This window comes from Hemitrygon akajei, chromosome 2 (assembly GCF_048418815.1).
Source record: "Hemitrygon akajei chromosome 2, sHemAka1.3, whole genome shotgun sequence".
Classification (NCBI taxonomy): Eukaryota; Metazoa; Chordata; class Chondrichthyes; order Myliobatiformes; family Dasyatidae; genus Hemitrygon; species Hemitrygon akajei.
Window position 1 is genome coordinate 9,040,942 of NC_133125.1, and position 13,497 is coordinate 9,054,438.

The window sequence follows — 13,497 nt, forward strand, 5'->3', positions numbered from 1 at the left end:
GGTGCCAGTCAAGGTGGTTTGACTCTCAGAAACTGCTGATCTCCTGGGATTTTCACGCACAGCAGCCTCTAGAGTTCACAGAGAATGGTGTGAAAAAGGGGTGGCACAGTAGCGTAGTGGTTAGCAGAACGCTTCACAGTATAGGCGACCAGGTGTAATTCCCAGTGCTGCCTGTAAGGAGCTTATACATTCTCCCCATGACTGCGTGGTTTCCTCTGGGTGCTCCGGTTTCCTCCCACAGTCCAAGGACGTACAGGTTGGTAGATAACTGGTCATTGTAAATTGTCCACTGATTAGGATAGGATTAAATTGGGGGACTGCTGGGCAGCGTGGCTCGAAGGCCCAGTAGGGCCTGTTCCGCATTGTAATTCAAACAAAAAAAAACAATTCAGTGAACACAAGTTCTATGGGAACAACCACCTTGTTAATGAGAGAGATGAGAGGAGAATGGTCTAATTTGATTCAAGCTGACAGGAAGGTGACAGTAACTCAAACATTTCTCAACGGTGGTGTGCAGAAGAGCATCTCTGAATGCACGACACATTGAACCTTGAATGGGCTACTGCAGCAGCAGACCACACTGGGTTCCACACCTATCCCTAATACGTTAACCAATCAGTGTATGCTGACTCAAAGGCCATCTGAGGGACAAATGTGTTGTTTCAGGAACAAAAAATTCAAAATCAGGTTTATTGCCATATCCATGCAGCAGTGTTACAGGCACATGGCATCATAGACACAGCATTAACAAGAAAAAAAATAATTATATAGAACTGTGCAGTAGCCTTAGGTACAGACTGTGTATATAGCAAGGGTGCCTCTGACTTTTGCACAATACTGTATTTGTCAACGTGGAGCAGAGAGCGAGTTTGTAAATCTGATGGGAACAAAGGACGTTGGGAATGGTAGGCTTGGAGCACCACAGGAGGGATGTAGGACAGGTGGTAGAGAAGGAATGCCAGGGGTGAGGGCTTGCATGGTACAGACACACCCAGCCTTGAGACACCAGGCAAGGTCATTTGATTCCAAACAATTGGTTTATTGATGATAATAGAATACCTCTCTGCTGCTTCCCTCTCCCTCCCTTCTCCCTTCCCATTTTCCCAACCATGATTCCCCTCTCCCTGCCCCCTTCCCACTCTCACTCCACAATAGAGACCCATGTCAGAATCAGGTTTATCATCACTCACATAGGTCATGAAATTGTTTTTTTCGCAGCTGCAGTACAGCGCAATACATAAAATTACTGCAGTACTGTGCACCCTAGCCAGATACATGCCTCAGATTTTTGCACAGTATTCAATGTTTATGTCTAATTTATGTTTTTCTCTCCATGGATGCTGCCTGATGCTGAGTTCCTCCCGTGCTTTAACGTGAGTTGCTCAAGGTTTCCAGCATCTGCAGAGCCTCCTGTGTTTATATTTCTACTGTATGATCCTCCTTTAACATCTCTCTCCATAATTTTTACAAGGAAAGACATTAGAAGAGAAAGGAACAGTCCACTTTAGTGCAAAGTGATCAGAGTGCTCACAGAGTTGTTAAGCTGTAGTGATAAGGGTTTTGCTGGTTGGTTTGAGGCAGGGGTTCTCAACCTCGGGTCCATGGACCCCTCACTTAATGGTATTGATCCATAGCCAAAAAAGGTTGAGAAATCCTCTTTTAAGGGAGTTAACCGTTCCTAAACTTGATGGTGTGTGACTAATAGTGCTGGTAACTATCCCTGATAAGAGAGAGTTCTATCTGAGATATTATAGTCTTAGAAAAATCTTGATGATATTAGCCCAGGACTCTCCATTTGAGGATATTTGGTGTGGTAATACAACCACTGGGGTTGAGTATGATGTTCTCCTAATGGGTTGTCTATTGGTGGGTCCTCAGGTGTGTGTAGAGGCTGATGTGGGAACCACATATTCTGGTGCAGTGTGGGCTGTGGTTGGTGGTTGGGTCTTTAGGTTGTTTAGTCTCTGCATTTGAAGCTGCCACTCATTCTCTGCGTCACAGTGTAGGTCACTCTCAGGTAGTGCAGCTCCCTCTTGAAAAGATTTCTTCCAGGTGTATCTATTGAGTGCAATGTCTTCTCAGTTTTTAGGTGTAATATTGAAATTCTTCAGGCTGAATTTGATGTTATCTTTGAAGCATTACTTTGCCCATCAGCGGCTCACTGACCTTCCTTCAACTGGGAGTAAAGAATCTGTTTGGGGAGACACAACCTAAGCATCCGGATGTCATGATCTGTCCACTGGAGCTGGTGTTGCTTTATCGTGCTGGAGATGCTGTTCATGTTGTCCTCCTCCAGTACGCTGGTGATAGTGTGTCTCCTTCCAGCTGATCCTCAAAATCATTTGTAAGGTTCTTCAATCACAAACAAGAGAAAATCTGCAGATGCTGGAAATCTGAAAAACACACACAAAATGCTGGAGGAACCTAGAAGGCCAGGCAGCATCTAGGAAAAAGAGTACAGTTGATGTTTCAGCAGGACTCCGGCATTTTAGTGTGTGTTGTTTGTAAGGTTCTGTGGTGTTATTGTTCCATGGCTTTCAGGTGTCTGCTGTAGGTGATCCACGATTCAGCTCCATATGATATTGTAGGAAAGCCAACAGCTCTACAGACCAGAAGGTTGGTTTGGAGCTGCAGGTTACGATCTTCAAAAACTCTTCTCCTTAATCTTGCATAGGCTCCACTAGCACTATTCAGTCGGTGGCTGATGTTTGAATATACTTGGTGTAATGTAGTAAAACTTATGCTATATTGTAATTGCACATTCTTCTTTACTCCCAGTATTTTTAAACTATAATCATACCTTTGGAGAGGTGTATTTTTAAACTATACTCTAGATAATTAAACTTCTTTATTGCAAGTAAAGGAACATATTCCCCTATAGGACCTTTCATTTGGACTTTGTTTCTTTAAGACTTCCCCAATATTGTTGGCAATAACTGGACTGTAAGGTTAATTAATCCAAACCAGTTAGGTCTTGATAATTATCCAATTATTTTGTTATTCTTTCTTCTAGTGTGACAGTTAGCTGACGCTAATACAGCTCGGGATGTTGGAGTTTGGAGTTCACTTCTAACGTGGTCTGTAAGGAGTTCAAACATTCTTCCCATGAATGCGTGGGTTTCCTCTGAGTGCCCTGATTTGCTCCCACAGTTCGAAGACGTACAGGTTAGTAGGTTAATTTGTCATTGCAAATTGTCCTGTGATTAAGCTAGGGTTAAATAGGTACCCGGGCATTGCTGCTCATTAGGCTGGAAAGGGTTGTTCCCATCACATCCACGGATTCAGCAACATCCGAACGACCTGACCTTTCCGCACTGTATCTCTACGTAAATAAACAAGCACACGTCCATGACCTACCCAAGCAAACCAACTAAAGAGACTGGCAAATCATAAACCCCAGAAATTCTGCAGATGCTGGAAATCCAAAGCAACACATACAAAATGCTGGAGGAATTCAGCAGGTTAGGCAGCATCGATGGAAATTAATAAACAGTCAACATTTTGGACTGAGACCCTTCTTCAGGACTGAAAAGGAAGGAGGAAGATGTCAGAATATAAAATTGGATTGAGCAGAAGGTGGATAGCTGAAACTGCTGGGCCTGAACACCTCCCTCTGCAACTGGATCCTAGACTTCCTGACTGGGAGACCTCAGTCAGTCCGAATCGGGAGCAGCATCTCCAACACCATCACACTGAGCACGGGGGGGCCCCCAGGGCTGTGTGCTCAGTCCACTGCTGTTCACTCTGCTGACCCACGACTGTGCTGCCACACACAGCTCAAACCACATCATCAAGTTTGCCGATGACACGACCGTGGTGGGTCTCATCAGCAAGAACAATGAGTAGGTATATAGAGAGGAGGTGCAGCGGCTAACAGACTGGTGCAGAGCCAACAACCTGTCTCTGAATGTGAATAAAACAAAAGAGATGGTTGTTGACTTCAGGAGAGCACGAAGCGACCACTCTGCACTGAACATTGATGGCTCTTCCGTTGAGATCATTAAGAACACCTAATTTCTTGGTGTTCACCTGGTCCCTCAACACCAGCTCCATAGCCAAGAAAGCCCAGCACTGTCTCTACTTTCTGCGAAGGCTGAGAAAAGTCCATCTCCCACCCCCCCATCCTCATCACATTCTACAGAGGATGTATCAAGAGCAGCATCCTGAGCAGCTGCATCACTGCCTGGTTCGGGAATTGGACCATCTCGGATCTCAAGGCCCTGCAGCAGATAGTGAGGTCAGCTGAGAAGATCATTGGGGTCTCTTTTCCTGCTATTACTGACATTTGCACCACACGCTGCACCATAAAGCTAACAGCATTGTGAAGGACCCCACGCACCCTTCACACAATCTCTTCTCCCTCCTGCCATCTGGCAAAAGGTACCGAAGCATTCGGGCTCTCCTGACCAGACTGTGCAACAGTTTCTTCCCCCAAGCCATCAGACTCCTCGATACCCAGAGTCTAGACAGACATCTACATCATTTATTATTATATTGTAAGTTGTCCTCTACTGTGCCTATTGTCCTGTTTATTAATTATTCTACTTCCCTGCACTGCTTTGCGCACTTTATGTAGTCCTGTGCAGGTCTGTAGTCTAGTGTAGTTTTTATGTTGTGTTACGTATTCAGGCAACAATAAATATATATGAGTTAGGCAAGGGTTTTTATAACAAATAACACATTTATTAAACATTGAAAACAAACCCCCCAAAAGTAAACAAACACTATTTAACCGGAACTCAGCTGCTGTGCGGCAGCTTCACAGTTCTTAATAGCGTTGCAGTTCAGACAGTTCTTAAAGCGGTATTGAAAAAAAAACAGTTCTTTAAAGCGGTATGCCGAAAGTTCAAAAGCTCACAGTCCATTTTAAAAAGGAGAGACTTTTTAAAGCGATTTAAATTCTCTTCCACGTCATTGTCCTTCGATTCCCGGCGTCGAACTCTTCCCACGTCGAATTTTTATGAAACGTAATGGTTTAATGGCACTAACCGCTTCTTCCACACTCTGTCCTCAATCTCCCGCTATCCCAGCGGAGATTAACACGAGAACAGTCAACGAAATCCTTCCGAATGAGGATCAAATAAGGTCGAAACCAATCCACCGTCGAAAATCGATTCTCCTCGATCTTTATCTTCCAAATTCTTATCTTCACTCTCCACCAGCAAAGAAACTGCTGGCAATGACCTTTCAAACTTTAGGCATTACATAAAACTTCATTTTTCAACTAACCTGCGTCATCACATTAAATCACGCAGTGACATGAAGTCATCTTGGCAAATCTAGCCACGAACTGCCCCACCTGACAGGATGGGTCTTCCTTTTATAACCTGTAAAAAAAAACCTGTCACATGACCTCTACTGGCGGGAAAATGACATCACTCCACCATCACAAGACCATTACCTCAAGTCCAGTATAACTTCAACCCCAGTCACGTGACAAGGGTACCACTGTCACGTGTCACGGGTACGTAACAGTTGCTTTACATAGTCTAGTGTAGTTTTGTGTTGTTTCATGTAGCACCATGGTCCTGGAGGAACGTTGTTTCATTTTTACTGTGTACTGTACCAGCAGTTTATGGTTGAAATGACAATAAACTTGACTTGACTTGGTGACAAGTTAAGCCAGGTGGGTTGGAAAGATAAAGGACTGGAGAAAAAGGAATCTGATAGGAGAGGAGTGGACCATAGGAGAAAGGGAAGGAGGAGGGGACCCAGCAGGAGGTGATAGGCAGGTAAGAAGAGTTAAGAGGCCAGAGTGGAGAACAGAGAATGGGGAAGAGGGATTTTTTTTACTGGAAGGAGAAATCGATTGCTCCTCCACCCTGAGGGTGGCCTCAACGCAGCACAAATTTGACAGCCTCTTTACATCCAACCTCTCATGTAGAAACATGTAGTTGTGCACAGACACAACAAATTAACAACAAGTATGAACCTGAATGTCTGAGAATATCACAAACTGCATCGACAGTTACGGGATGAAACAGCAAGAGTTAAACAGCACGAGAAAGCCGTAGCGGACGCTATCAAAGGTGTAAATACAGCATAGTAACGGTAAAAAGTGCTGAATTTAAAGTGAAAGTAACATGACAATGGCTTCAGTTGGGAAAGTTGATGAATTTGATAGTGCTAATGAAGGCTGGGAGTCGTATATCGAGAGGGTTGAACTGTATCGTAACACAAACGTGGAGGAGCAAAAGAAAGCCCCTGCACTTCTTAGCTTAATGGGCCCAAGAACGTACAGTCTCTTGCACAACTGAGTAACTCCTGAAAAGCCAGCAAGCAAGACGTTTAACAAAATTGTTGCAAATTTACAAAAAAATCTTGAGCCCTAATCCACTAGTAATAGCTGAGAAATTTAGATTTTACAAAAGGAACCAATCTAAAGATGAAAGCATTTCCAAATACATTGCAGAACTGTGCAAACTTTCCCAGTACTGTGACTTTAGAGATGGACTTTCTGATACATTAAGGGACTGGCTTGTATGCAGCATGCATGGTCAAACACTCAAAAAAAGGCTACTGTTCGAAAGAGATCTAACTTTAGAATGGGCATTTACCATTCCAATATCATTAACGACTGCAGCAAAGGAAGCAGCAGAACTAGAGAAAAGTAGGTTAGAATGTGAAATGCAGAAAATGTCATAAATCATTCAAAAAGCCAAAGATGCTATTGATGTGGCAAATCCTCCCATGATGCAAATGGCGGCTGGTTCAAAGAAAAATTCTTAGAAAGTGTCACAGACAAGGTCACAGAGAGAAAGTGTGCAAGGCAGACAGAGATCACAACTGAGTGAAAATTCTCAAATGCAAAACTAGGCAAATACATAAAGTTACTGAATGTAAAACAGAATCAGATAATATAGACTCAGACAAAGGTGAGCTGTCATACCTAGAACTGTATAGTATAACTGAAGCAGATCACAAAACCACTTGGATTGCAATAGATGTGTCTGGTGTAAAACTGAAAATGGAGCTGGATACAGGGTCAGCTTTGTCCATAGCTCCAGAAGCTGGCTACAACAAACTGTTTTCTAAGATACCATTAAACAACACCTCAATGATGCTAAAGAACAACACGGGTGAAAATGGCAAACTGAAAGTAAATGTGACTACGGAGGTCAAACACAACAGTTAGAGCTTTATGCATCGATGTGGACAGGAATGGTTAAGAAAAATCCAACTAGACTGGCACTTAATCAAAGCCATCAGTGTGACGTCAACAGGCAATGACAGCCCAAATGGTAGCGCTAACCTGAGGCTGTCACAGCTGCTTAATGCTAATCAGAACGTGTTTGAGAAGGGAATAGATAAACAGATTGAAGACTTAGCCAACAGCTGATCGAGATGGCTAAAGGTTCAAAAGGTGCCCCTACAGGCACTGTTATACCAGTGGGAGGAGCTGTCATCACCATGGCAAAGAGTATGGTGGGCCATTCATGGACTCCATGTTTCTGATTGCTGTGGATGCACATTCAAAGTGGCCGGAGGTTATACCAATGAAGTCAACAACCTCAGCAAACACTGCCTCTGCTCTACCTTCACCAAAAACAGCTTACCAGAACGAATTGTGAGTGACAATGGACCACGATACATGTCAGAAAAATTCCGACTATTGATGAAGAAAAATGGCATCAGATATTTCAAGTCATCTCCTCACCACCCAGCAACAAATGGTTTGGCTGAAAAGTTTAAGAAGTCCACTCAAAATGGACAAGGAGGGCATTTCTCTACAGCACAAGGTGGACAAATTTATTTTAGTGTTTCAGAACTCTGTTCATGTGAACAGGGTTCTGAGATCTCGTATAGACCTGCTGAAACCAGATCTATGGAGGGAAGTGCAGAATAAACAGTTCAGCCAGTTGCCAAGTGAAGCAGTAAAGAGCTTTGAGATTAGACAAGAAGTTCTAATGCGTGATTACCGAGAAGATAATGGACACCCAGTAGGATAGCTACAAGAACTGGGCCACTGATGTATATCATGGATCTTGGAGATCAGACATGGAGACGTCATGTGGACCAGATACTGGATGCTCAACTGAAGAACACACCTGAGTCAACAGCATCCAACAAAACAGACACATTACAGTCACCGGACTTACCTCGCAGTGATGATGTCACGTACAGCAACGTGACACCAGAAACTGAGGATGTTGTCTTAGACAAGACACCTACCAAACCTGATGCCACTCCACAAGTCCAGAGGCGCGATGAGAACATTATCATTGGCAAGACACCTACCGAACCTGATGCCACTATACAGGACCAGAGGTGCTATCCTGAATGAAACAGAGCGCCACACAAAAGGCTGAATCATTAGTATAGTGAAGCTACTTCTGGACAGTTATTGTAAAAGCATGCTTATTTGGCGTATTGGTTATGTTTGGGAAATTGAACGTTTTGCATATATACAGTTTTATGTTGCATTGCATTAAACTGAAAGGGGAGGAAGTGTAATGTATGGATCTATTTCTTTTAGAGAAATGCCCCCCTTATCGCTACGTATTAATCTGTTGTCTGTGCAAACGCATTGCTCTCGCTCTCTCGCTGCAATGTGAATACACCAGTCAGAGCCATCTCCCGTGTACATGCTTTTATTTAATAAATATGTAGTTGTGGACAGACACAAGAAACCTGTACTCCTGCTCATTAATGCTTATATCTAATCAGCCAATCATATAGCAGCAACCCAATGCATAAAAGCATGCAGACATGGACAAGAGGTTCTGTTGTTGTTCAGACTAAACATGAGAATGGAGACAAAATGTGATCTAAGTGACTTTGACTGTGGAATGAATGTGGTGCAAGCCAGGGTGGTTTGAGTATCTCAGAAACTGCTGATTTTCTGGGATTTCCATGCACAACAGTTTACAGAGAATGGTATGGTATGAGAAGCAAAAATAAAACTTTCAGTTCTATGGGCAAAAGCGCTTTTTTTCACAGGAGAGGTCAGAGGAGAATAGCCAGACTAGTTCGAACTGACAGAAAGGAGACAACAACTCAAATAGCCACACACCACAACAGTGTAGGCAGAAGAGCATCTCTGAATGCACAGCACACCGAACCTTGAAGTGGATGGGTTTACAGCAGCAGAAAACCATGAACATACACGTGGTGGCCACTTTATTAGGTTCATGAGGTACTGAGTAAAGTGTCCACTGAGCGTTATTTGGGTCACTGTACACATTACAATTCTCTCCATAGTCAACTGGAGAACAAGCGTGCTGTAGTCCATGCTTCACAGAGAGGAAGCCTTTGATTCTTTCCACCCTTTGATCCGCAGACTTGTGAAACACAACACCACTATGCATACCTTATTACTGTTCCAGCTCTCTTCCTTTGAAGGTTGTCAACTGATTTTCATTCACACTCTCTGTTCAACAGATACGTTTGATTTTAATGCACATTTCTAATAATGTACATTCATAAGTCCATCAGAGCAGAGCAGAATTTGAAACATCGACCCATCGAGTCTGCTCCGCCATTCCATCATGGCTAATCTATTATCCCTCTCAACCTCATTATCCTGCCTTCTCTCCATAACCTTTGACTCATCAAGAACCTATTAACCTCAGCTTTAAGTGTTTGTTTGTTCGTTATGTGTCCTATTGTATGATGTAGGCAATCATGGGCTTTCCTTGGCCATGATTGTTTTTGGAAAATTTTTCTTGTAGAAGTGCATTTGCCAAAGCCTTCTTTTGAACAGTGTCTTTACCAAATGGATGACCCCAGCCATTATCAATACTCTTCAGGGATTGTCTGCCTGGACTTGTGATATGCACCAGCTACTCATATGACCATCCACCACCTGCTCCCATGAATTCACATGACCCTGATCAGGTGCTACACCTTGCCCAAGGGTGACCTGCAGGTTAGTGGAAGGAAGGAGCAGCTTACACCTCCTTTGGTGGAGACGTATCTCCACCACCCCCCTCACCCAATGAATAATGGACAACCTGGTCTGATAATGATGAGGGGGTGATGATGGGGTGGGAAGAAGACTGATGTGTAAAGCAGGACGCCATGGTAGTGTAGTGGTTAGCGTGACACTATCGCAGCTCGACGTGTCAGTGTTCTGAGTTCAATTCTGGCATCCTCTGGAAGCAAGTTTGTACATCCCTTCCCGTGTGCATTTGGGTTTCCTCTAGGTGCTCTGGTTTCCTCCCACAGTCCAAAGATATATGGCTCAGAAGGTGATTTGGTCCTGGTAAATTGTCCTGTGGTTAGGCTAGGTTAAAATTGGTGGGCTGTGGGGTGGCACAGCTTGCTGGGCTGGAAGGACCTGCTCTGCATTGCATCTCCATAAACAAATAAAGTAAAGTGGGAGTGCCAAAAATGATTGAAAAGCCCACAAGGTCAATTTTAACAGTAGGTGGTTATTTATTTAGAATATAGGCTATGACAGCACAGTACAGGCCCTTTGGACCACGACGTGCTGAACGTTTAACCTACTCTAACCCTTCCCTCACACATAGCCCTCCATCTTACTATCATCCATTTGATGCATGATTACTCAGAGGACTGCTTGGTTGGCAAGTAAAGGTGAGCAGAGGGTGTTAAACTTGGAAACTGCATGTGACTGCAAAAAAAGAGAGTTCAGCACATCACAGAAGGCAGCCTTGCCCCTTATGGAAACTCTGTACTTCTCACTGCCTCAGTAAAGCAGCCGGCATAATCACAGATCACACCCACCCACTCTGGACATTCTTGCTTCTCCCTTCCCCCTGCCATTGGGCAGAAGATACAAAAGCCTGAAAGCACATCAAGGACAGCTTGTACCGTACTGTGCAAAAGTCTAAGGCAAATATATATAGCTAAGGTGTTTAAGACTTTTGCAAAATACTATACGTAGTAAGTTTATGTACTGCACTGTACTGCTGCAAAAAAAAACAAATTTCAAGATATACGTGAGTGATGATAAACCTGATTCTAATATGGGTCCCTATTGTGGACTGAGAGTGGGAAGGGGGCAGGGAGAGGGGAATCATTGTTGGGAAAAGGGGAAGGGAGAGGGGAGGGGACAGGAAGCACCAGAGTGACATTCCATAACGATCAATAAACTAAGTGTTTGGAATTAAATGACCTTGCCTGGTGTCATTTGACAATAAACCCCTGGCACTCCTTCTCTGCCACCTGTCCTACGCCGTTCCCACGGCGCTCCACTCTCTGCATTCCCAACATCCTTTCCACTTGCCAGATTTACAAACTCGCTCTGCGCTCCACGTTGACAAATACAGTACTGTGCGGAAGTGTTAGGCACCCTAGCTATATATGTGTGCCGAAGCCTTTTGCACAGGACTGTACCCCACTGTTATAAAACTGCTGTATGATTCCCTAGTGTAATAAGATGGACACTTGACCTCACAATCAACCTCACCATGATCTTGCACCTTATCATTCACCTGCACTGCACTTTCTCTTCTGCTGTAACACTTTATTCTGCATCATTTTTGTTTTACCTTGTTCTACCTCAGTGCACTGTGTAATGATCTGATCTGTATAAACAGTATGCAAGCCACATTTTCCACTGTATCTCAATACACGTGACAATAATAAACCAGTTCTGATTCCAAAAATAATTTCCAATCCAGCCTCATCTCGCTTCCACCCATGATTTGTAGGGAGTTGGGGAAAAGACCTTAAAATTTGCTATTAGGAGGCAAGGAAATGTGCTTTCTGTCCACAGGTGTTTTGAAGTGGTGAGCAAAATGTTTATTAATCTAGTGCTAACAAGAAGTATTTTCCACATGGAAGAGTTTACCAATAGCCTTGACACCCATAGGCTTTACTCTAGTTAACTCCACAGTCCTCCCCTAAGCTTTCACTTCATCTGTCAACATTTTTGGATTGCCAGTGACCAGAAACATACCTGGACCAGAAAATGCAGTAATTGCAAAAATTGAGCAGGGGCTGGGTTTTCTAATCCACGGGCTTCATCTCCTGACAGGCCATAGCATTTCTCCCACCCAGCCTAGCAATATTCAAAAGCCTTCTCCAATTCCCTCACTAAGTTCAGCTCCAATGGTACTCATAAACACAAGAGGTTCTGCAGATGCCGAAAATCCAGAGCAACACACACGAAATGCTGGAGGAGCTCCGCAGGTCAGGGAAATAAACAGTTAATATTTCAGACTGGATAGATGGGGAGAAAGATCAGGGTAGGAAAGTGGGGGAATAAGTACAAACAAGATGGCAGGTGATAGAAGAAGCCAGGTGAGGGGGAAGTTGGATGGATGGGAGAAGGGGGATGAAGTGAGAAGTTGGGAGGTGAACCATGGAAGAGGTGAAGGGCTGAAAATTAAGAAGAGCAACACTCGAGAAATTTGATATCATCTAGGGAAAAGCAACATGACTGCTGGGTAGGTTACAGGTGGCAGTGAGTCAGCTTAGCCTGAGTGGTGCTGCAATAACAACTCTCACTCTACACCAGCAAAATGAAAGAGGCGTTTGTTGACTTCAGGAAGGGAAAGGACAGCAAACCTCTCTTTCTTCCCTTTCTCCCATGATCCACTCTCCCCTTCTATCAAATTCCTTCCTCTCCAACCCTTTACCTTTCCCACCCACCTGGCTTCACCCATCACCTTATAGCTAGTCCTCATTCCCATTCTCCCACTCCACCTTTTTATTCTGGTATGATCCCACTTCATCTCCAGGCCTGATAAAGGGTTTCAGCCTGAAACGTCAACTCTTTATTCATTTCCATAGATGCTGCCTGACCTGCTGAGTTTTCCCAGCACTTTCTGTGTGTTACTCAGGATTTCCAGCATCTGCAGAACCTCTTGTATTTAGGAGAATATACCAGTCTACATTAGGCGATCAGTAGTGGAGAGTCAGCAGCTTAAAACTCATGAATATTAACATTATCAGATGGCATGTCCAGGGCCCAGCACGTAATCATAAGGAAAGCACACCAACATCTTTACATTCTTAGGAGGTCAAGAAGGTTTGGCTTGTCACCAAGCCTCTGACAGATTTCCACAGATGTACTGCTGAATGTATCCTGACTGGTTGCATCACGGTCTGGTATGGCAGTTCAAACGAGTAGGAATGAAAGAAGCTGCAGAGAGTTGTTCACTCTGCCAAATTCACAAGCACATCCCTCCCCACCATCAGGAGTATCTACAGGAGGAGGCACCATCCATCTTCGAATATCCCCACCATCCAGGCCATGCCATCTTGTCACACTACCACCAGGCAGGAGTTACAGAAGACCATAAGACCATAAGATATAGGAGCAGAATTAGGCCATTTGGCCCATCGACTCTGTTCCACCATTTCATCATGGCTGATCCATTCTCCCTTGGTCCCAGTCTCCTGCCTTCTCCCCCCATATTCCTTTATACCTTGACTGATCAAGAATCTCTCAAACTCTGCCTTAAGTATACCCAATGATTTGGCCTCCACAGCTACCCGTGGCAACTAATTCCTCAGATTCACCACTCTCTTACTAAGGTAATTCCTCCTTATCTCTGTTCTAAATGGATGTCCCTCTGTTCTGAG

The 13,497-nt window shown here is 43.9% G+C and overlaps 1 protein-coding gene across 2 annotated transcripts in view; it reads left to right on the top strand.

The window, feature by feature from the left end:
- tmem161b (transmembrane protein 161B) overlaps positions 1-13,497 on the top strand; it is a 92,902-nt gene that overhangs the window by 61,961 nt on the left and 17,444 nt on the right. For both annotated transcript variants that reach the window (XR_012101507.1, XR_012101510.1), the window contains exon 12: positions 3,014-3,165. The gene's annotated coding sequence lies outside the window, so the exon portion shown is untranslated. The remainder of the gene's footprint in view (positions 1-3,013; positions 3,166-13,497) is intronic.